Below are 8,719 nucleotides of genomic sequence, written 5' to 3'. Positions count from 1 at the left end.
GGGCCGAGGGCGGTTCTGAGAGGGGGGAGCAGCCCCGGGACCCCACGAGGCCCAGAGAGGCAGGGTCTGGAGGAGGTCGGTGAGTGCTGCGGCGGTCTGATGACGTTCCAGCGCTTCGGCCCCGTCCCCTAGCTGGTGGGGTTGCTTTGAAACAGCTGACATACTGAAACGGAGCAAGTTAATAACTCTATGTGAAGCAAAACTTGGAATCCCTGCACCACTTTCTGGAATCACCTTGACACTATCTGCTCATTAGCAGAAGGAAATAAAAAAAAACACACAGAAAAGTGTTTTGTAAATTAACCTCATCCATGCAAGAGCTTAATCCAATTGTAAAATAAAACTCACAAAGCAGTCATAGAATCATTAATATGGTGAGAAGAGACCAGTAAGATCACCGAGTCCAATCACCAACCCATCCCCACTAATGGGGCCACTAACCACATCCCCGAGGGCCACATCTATACGTTTCCTGAACACATCCAGAGATGGTGACTCCATCACCTCCCTGGGCAGCCCGTTCCAATCCTTCACCACACTTTCTGAGAAGAAACGTTTCCTAAGATCTAACCCAAATCTCCCCCTGGTGCAGCTCAAGTCCATTACCTCTTATCCTATTGCTTATTGCTTGGGAGAAGATGCTGACCACTACCTCGCTACAACCTCCTTTCATGGAATTGTAGGGAGTGATGAAGTCTCCTTTCAGCATCCTTCAGAATGTAATAAAGTCTCCATTCTGTAAATGAAAATTCACTGATGACAGGAGTTGTACAGAAAAGAAGTATGGGGCATAGAAATAAACTCCATGCCTTCCTGTTTCACAGTCTAGTCCTGCTCCCAAGAAACACCCAGAATCAACAGAAAATGGATGAATTTCATACATTTTTCCAAAACTCTCAAGCAAAGACATCTCTAGAAAACAGCAAACCAGCAGCATTTAAGGAATATATCTTGTCAAAAATGTATGCTGTGTCATTCCCACAGAATGTTTCATCATCATCATTACCAACAGTGTGTGGTCTATTTCATGAAGGATCTGCTGAGAGACATTGCCCAACACTCTGGGATGATGAGAAGCCTCCTTTCTCTCCTCACCACTCAGTTCACACTGTACTTTCACCTGCAGCCTCCATCTGTGTATTCACAGCTTGTCCATTTGTAACTGGTGGATTTGGTGGATTACCTGGCTAAGGGCCAGGAGTTTAGGGCAAGCCGTGCTTATGGAATGCAGCTCCATAGCAAGAGAAAGCCTAAATCAAAGCCTATAACACTTCCAGCACCTTCTATATACATGCTCAAAACATAAAAACATAAAAACATAATTTCCATTGTGCCCCACTCTTCCTCGATACAAAAGTTAACTTGAGCCAGAGGAACATAACAGCATAGAAAGGAAAATCTGAGGGTGGAGTCTTCCTGCCAGATGCATATGGTTCCTTAATGTAATGTCCAGAATTTGGAGGGTAAGGACCACTGGAAAAACAGAAACTTCTTGTAGCAAATCTGAAATGGATTTGAAGGCTGTGGAGTTAACTATCTGGGCATTTAAAACAGAGTGAGAGCTATGATAAGGCAAATCCCTTGTTTGTGAGTCAGTATACTGTGATTGTTTGGTCTATTTTTAGGTTAAGAGGAATGCAGTGTTTCTGTTGAGTAAGTTTACTGCGTATGCATCTCCCACAGTGATGAGTAATGAGAACTGTCAGCTCTCAAGACTAAAAAGTATTTTGTTTAAGTTGTCCTTTTTAGATCTTCAATAAGAGCCTGAAAAAAAAAGGTAGAGAAGCAAGTTCACATCTCATCATTAATCGGGAAATATTAATTGCCAATGCCAACTAGAATGGAGAATGCAAAATAATTCAGTGAGATTTAGATGGGCAGAAATAATTCAGAGGCAAACTGGACACCAGAATATCCATCATGCAAAATCTTACAAAACATAGCCCTTAAATGCCAATAATATCGCAATTTCAGTGGCTCACGAATTAGACCTAGCAGCAGCTTACAAAACAATGTGGCTCTCAGAGCAGCCAGTGAGATCCTGCACAGTACGTGAGCAGCTTTTATCGAGTTACTCAGACAGAAGTGACCTCTTCTAAAAGGATATGACAACACTACTTTTTCCAGAGATTGCTTGGGAGATCAGAGATCTTGCAGAAGGTGCACTACTGGACACAATTTGGAGTGGAACATTTAAAAAGATTAGAGGATCTGAGGGGGTGACATAACATACATAGCATCATTAAATAATAGAACTGTGTACTTGGCTGAACAATAACAGGGAAAAGATTTGATCTCTCTCTCAAAGATATGAAGCATCTTTCATTCAAGTATCTGAAAGGTGCTGCAAACAGGGAGGAACTGCATCAGTGAGTTATGGGGAGTACAGATAAGCAAAATAACTAAAAGAAAGCATGAAACCAAATAGCAGAAGACATTTCCTTACCATAAGATCTATTTTCAGGAGAATCAGAGATCAAGCATAGTGGAAGCAGAATGATGGGAAGCTTTGAATAGACCATAGCCAGACTGATTCATTGCAAAAACTAAAAATAAGAATATACCGTCATGAATAATTCTATGTTTGATCCTGGAATGAGGCAGCCCAACAGATTTTTAAATTGAGTTTCGACGTTGATGTGGCACTACAATAGCTCACAGGTACACACACACATATTTGAAAGTTTCCATTGCCTACATGTAAGGAGATATGGAAAAGAAGATTGCAGATATGGTTTTATGTGACCACTCCAACCTCTCAGGATCTGTGAGCAGAAAAGGGGTGCCAGAGGATCCTCTGTGCTAGCTTGACTGGAAGAAGGAATGCAGTGACCAGAATCTTCATGGTGATCATCAGCTGCATCAGCTGTTCAAAGATGAGGAAGGATTGTAGTGCAGGGATCATCAAAAGACAGTAACCATTAAGAATTAAACTGGAAGGAACTGACCATTTGTGATAATGCCAGGAAAGAATAGGACTGAGGTCTGCTGAGACCTTTTTAAGAGAGAAGGTCATGAGAATCAGGTCACAAACAAAGGCAAGGCTTGCAGGAAGATGGCAAAGTGAGCATCATGAATTTAAAATGACTGTCTTAGCATTACACAGTTGTTGTTCACTGGAGTGGGAGATCATGAGACTCCCTCTGCAAGTCTAAATGAGCCTATATCATTGTGGGGGTGACAAGATTTAGGAGCAATTTCTAAAAAAAAAAAAAAAGAAATATATATTTTCCAGCAAAACAGAAAGAGACTAATTCTGAAGCTCTGGTAGAAGCTTGAGAAGAGATGCACACAATGAGCAATATTAAATGCAACTCTCTACATCAGTGCAGAGTACAAAAGATCATAAAATGCCTTCATTTTCTCTCACTGGGAGATCTTACAGGGCAACAAATCTTCCTTGGGAATGCACATCCTGCTCTGGAGAGCAGCAGGGCAGCAGTGGGGATGTGTGACAGTTGGCCAGTGACCTGATCAGTACAGAAGAGAGACTGCTGGGATGTAGCAATGCATAGCAGTCACAGATGAGTAGCCATGCACAGTGAGGGAAGAAGCCTGGGAGAAATATTGGTTCTCAAGCCCCTTCCTAAGCCATCTGCTTGGTGGGAACACATTTCCAGGGTTAACCTGTTATGCAGTGAGGTTACACTCACACAGATGTATGAATACTTTTCTTCATCTCAGCCTATAATGATGAAAAAAGGAGATGGAAAATGAAATAGAAAAAAATATATTAATATAACAAATTGGCTAGATAAAAATAGCCTCTGTTCTCCTATCTGTCATGTAGCCACATGGAAAACATGACCGTTTTTATTGCTTCCTTTTTGATATTTTATCAAAATATCCTTCTGGTATCCTAAAGCCTGTTGACAGAAGAATGGAGCTTCTAATCCAGGAAAAACACAGCAATTTTTGTAGTAACAGAGTCAGAATAGGGAAGAAAAGTACCTAGTTAGCCTTCTATTTAAGTTTTGAGCACAGCACTAACTATTTCAAGTCTTACTATTCTGTCATTATCTAGAAGTTCAGCTTTGTGCAAGAAGACTCCAAACAGACCCTAAGAAATGACCTCAAGTTTATTAAAACACACAGGAGTCACAAAGACAAAATGTATGACCAGTTTTTTATACATGCAACTAAATAATTACAATATGAACATTGTTTTTAAACAATGGGAATGGGATATGGAAAAATAATTTGAATGGACAGGAAAGCAGATACGGGAAAGGTATCCTTTATCTCCTGACTACTCTGAAACTAAAGGAATAATAACCTGGTCTTGTACAGATCTTACCATGCGTGCTTCAGAGCAGAAACAGTGAACACAGAAAATTCACCTCCGTGTAGTCTAGTAATGACATAGTACTTAATGCATTTCTTGTTAAACCATCACTTCAGATTAAAGTTGCATCCAAATGAATTTAGCATTGCTAAATTTTATATTCTTGTATTTTACATGGGCAATTACTTTCACTGCAGTGGACATGGATTTCAGTTGGATGTGGGACACAAAAAAAGGAGTGGCATGGAGTCCCAGCAGCAGAGCTTCTAGATGGCAAGCAAGAAGGAAGGAGAGGCCAAGCACTGCTCTGTTGCTGGCAGAGGCTGGAAATTCATTGACAAATGGTTAGTACAGAAGGTCAGCCTTAGCTTCTCTATGAACATTCAGAAGTGCTAGAAAAGTCAGACACTCAGGCACAGTTTCTCACAGCAGCCAAGCTATTTAAGAGTACATGATTTCTCAACTGAGTCTAAATACTCACGACAAGTTAAAAACGAAATATAATTCATTCTTCTCCACCACAACCTGGTGATCCCTTTTAGAAGGAAGAGGGCTTCTTTCTGAAACTTATTTAGTAGTGGAATCCATTGCCTAAGGCAGCAAAACTCAGCAGGGAGGACATATTACCTTGAACAGTTGTGAATAAAACTGAAACCAATTTTCACTAAGAGTAAATGGTGCCTTGGTACAGCAAAAACCAACAGTTTGAATCACTAAAAAAAAAAAAAGCACAGCACAGCAAGAGTGGCTGAGGGAAGAAATAGTTAGCACATTTAGCACCTATTCTCATTAAGGGCAAAGTCTCAACATTGGACTGTAATTCACCTTCACATGTAAAGATAGGTGAGAAAGTGAGAAGGTCCAGCACAGATGGAGAAACATTCATCCATGCTTGACTAGACCGTACATTAAGTACCGAACTTATAAGCAACCTCTTCATAAGCAGTATCAAGAATTCACTGTATATTTTTAACCTAAAATTCTAGTTTGTGTGCATGAAGATGCAATGTTTTAAATCAGTTGAATATAATGCCTATAGTCAGCTGCAACATATCATGCATTTCATCTATAATGCTGAAAAAAATATTTTTTTTCTTTTTATAAACTGTATAAAGCCCGTACATTTTCCTCTGGCCTGAAACAGTCCAGACCCTTGAAAACAGGACTAGTTCCATGAATTACAGCTATTTATTCTTCCTGACCTAAGGACATACACTGCTGTTCACTCCGCTTGGAAACTGCAGACTAATGTAAACAATGGCCCACTCCTTTCTTCCCAAACATAGTTTAGAGTTTTAGCCTAACACGTAGCACTCTAGCTTTGTCACAGAACAATTAAAAAAAACCATGAGGATCTGCACTAAGCAATTCTGCACAGAAACAAGCACACTGCCTGTGAGAAAAGCAGCACTTGCAAACTGCAAGGTTGATGTGATAACTTATTCATTGAAGAAGCGACAGGACAGGAGCAAGAGTGAGAAATCTTTTTCAGCAAAAGGCTGCTGAGAGTAGTTGTGCTTGCAGCCCATACTCCCAATTAGAAGAAAGAAGGGGTGCAGTTCCTGAGGCCACATGGCAAGGGTTGGTTGTGTCCAAACAGTGTGTACACAGTGAGGCCTAGGCTAACCCCTAGGCTTTCCCAGCTGCGTCCATACTAGGTAGCCCTTAGGCTGGGACCTCTGCTGGGTTACAGTAGCTCTAAGACACAACAAAATATTTTTATTTTTCCCCTCAGAACATGGTGTCAAAAATAAAGCAAACCATTATACACCAGTGGTCTAGTTACAGCACAAAACTGTCATGTCTTCCCTGATTCTTAATGCCCCGTGAACTCTCTGAACCAATCATAAAATCCTACTCCTCTACTTTCCCCCCCAGCAGCCTTCAGCTCCGTACCACTATGTCTCTTCCAGCTTCCTTCACAGTCTTTTTCCAGAGCAGGCTTCTATAAACCTTTGGGGAGCCCAGGGCTGACCCACTTCATGGCTCATTGACCAGTTCTCATTCCTTGAGTTTTTTCTCAGAGAAACTCATGTGCCTCTTCCTTTAATTGCAAAATCTTTTATGATTCTCTTAAACTTCCTGCCTGAAAAACATTTGAAAGTTTTCCAGCACTACAAATCTTTCAAACCCCAGTCCTGCCAGTTATGGGCTACTCTTACTTAGGAGTAAGGGCACTAAAATAAAGGGAACGATTTAGGAAAGTATTATTTTAAATAAGACAACTTAAATCTGGTCCTTAATTCTCTGCTTTCTCATTAAATGCTTTAATTTTTGTAAGTACATAAGATACATTTAATGCCCTAGTCCCTTTAAACAATGATCTGATCCAGCAGTCCCACACATCTTTAAAGCTATTAAATGCTACATGAAATGGCCGTGTAAAGACCCATATTCAGCATGCATACACAGCTTTAACAGTCTGAAAATACTTGGAAACATTATTAATAAAACCAACAATGTGGGGGAAAAAAAAAAGTATGTTCTATGAGATATGTTTTAATTTATAAAGAAAAATTGGGTTTTGTGGATACTGGTACTTATGTTTTTATTCTCCGAGCAGAGAACCCAAGTTCTGAAAAAAGAGCCACAGCCTTTGAACAAACAAATACATTGTGCTCTTCCTGAGGGATATCTACTGCCCTCTGCTTCTTCCATGTCAGTAAGTACAGTTCAGTCATTGAAGTATGTGGCACTGGACTTTTCCTCATCCAAAAAAGTCAGTGTTTGCTCCAGCTTATTCCCTGCAGCAGAGCTCAATTCAAAGCATATTTTCATACAGCAATCACAGTTTTATAGTGAAAGCACTTCACGATTACTGTGTCAAGTCACAGAACCTCTCCCTTTCACCTGAGGAACAATATTACTCCACAAATAGAAAAATAAAAGCACCAAAGGAACACAGCTGGTCCACCTGGCAAGCCAGAAGACAGACAGGAAACTCAGCAGAGGTTTCCTGACACCAGAAGCAGCTTTCAGAGGCAGAGCAGATCGTGTTTCTTGTCAAGGCAAATGCCAGTTGCAACCAGTAACTCTCTCTGCAGGGATCCAAAGCCCAGCAGCCTCAGGAGAGCTCACCAATTTCACATATTTAGGGGGCTACCGCATGGCAGACTGCGTGAGCAAAAAAAATCACAAGTAAAATATAGAGACAGTCTTTTTTTTTTTAAAGTTGAATATGTAATTGTGTTGCTAGCTGACAGCCTGACCGGAGGGGCATATCGTAAATTACAATTCAGTAAGCATAGAAAGACAGAACATTTGCAGCAGTTCACATTTTGGGAGGAGGAATTAAGAGGCTGGTCTTAGATATCTACAAGCTGTTTCTGATCACTACAAATTGTGCCATAACTTTGAACACAGGAAATATGTTTCAGAGTGAAGTAAAACAAACAGGCTGAGTTCACACAACAGCAGCAGCACATCTCCTCTCCAACAGCACAGTATTTCTCAAACATCCAGCTGTCCAAAGACAACAGAGCACAAATACAGAAGCATTAGAGAGAAGCTTCCGCTTGGAACGATTCTCTCCCAAATAGCACCTTGACATCAAGAACATTTCACATGGCAAACTATGAGCAAACACAACTTCATGTTCTTGTTTGCTGGTATTCACTTTCACATACCCACCAGCATGCCCTGCACATTTTATCTGAGTGTTCTCAAAAGCCTGGGAACACTCCTGCCTGAACGTTTGCAACCTCAGGCCTAGTATTTATCTCTCTTATGCGTTACACTCACAGAAGAATGTAAAAGTATGTTACTCTTATTATTTCACTGCCACTAACTCTATTTTTTTTTTCTTCTATTTTCTAAGGTTTTTGAACATTTCCTACAGTGTAGCATTCTCTCAGTTTCTGACTTCAGCAGAAATCCCATCAAATCACCAAGACCTCTGTCATTTCCAAAGAGTTCATCTTTGCTAACGGTGCTTTTCTCCTTTGGTAGCAGGCAGCCCCAGATGTCACATGCACTGCCTCAGCGGGGTGGCTGAGCAGTTACTCGGTTACTGTCCCAGCACCAGAGCCAGATGCAATGAGCAGTTGTTGGTGTGGTGGAGCTGGGAAAAGGAAGCCTGTCACTCCTGACATTAAGGACATCTTTTTCCAATTGAGAAGGAATGAATCAGGGTGGGGAAAGAGAGGATTTTGAAGAGTCAAGTCAAATGAGAATGGACAAAGATGGTGGGAAAGAGGACCTTCACTATTTAAGTCAGAGGATCCAAAACCAAACCCGGACATTGCCAGAATTTGTGCACGCAAATTACTCTATTCACTTTAAAAGGGTGGATCACACAACAACAGCAAGCAGGAGAAAAAATGTGGGTATCCAAGTCTGCACAAATTCCTAGTGCTACTCAAAAAAAAATCCTAGTGTTTGCTGGGTCTGCTGGTCTTCAGAACCTGCATGAAATATCTTCCTCCTCTCCCCCTT

At 40.9% G+C, this 8,719-nt stretch overlaps 1 long non-coding RNA gene across 1 annotated transcript in view; it reads right to left on the bottom strand.

Annotated features, from left to right (window-relative positions):
• Positions 1–6: 6 nt before the first annotated feature.
• The window catches only part of LOC116216319, a 15,729-nt gene continuing 7,016 nt past the window's right edge, over positions 7–8,719 (bottom strand). Inside the window, exons 2-3 of the long non-coding RNA XR_004158866.1 lie at positions 607–736; positions 7–163 (exon numbers count right to left, since the gene is read on the bottom strand). This is a non-coding gene — a long non-coding RNA (uncharacterized LOC116216319). The remainder of the gene's footprint in view (positions 164–606; positions 737–8,719) is intronic.

This window comes from Meleagris gallopavo, chromosome 2 (genome assembly GCF_000146605.3).
Source record: "Meleagris gallopavo isolate NT-WF06-2002-E0010 breed Aviagen turkey brand Nicholas breeding stock chromosome 2, Turkey_5.1, whole genome shotgun sequence".
Lineage (NCBI taxonomy): Eukaryota > Metazoa > Chordata > Aves > Galliformes > Phasianidae > Meleagris > Meleagris gallopavo.
This window is presented reverse-complemented; position numbering and strand designations above follow the sequence as displayed.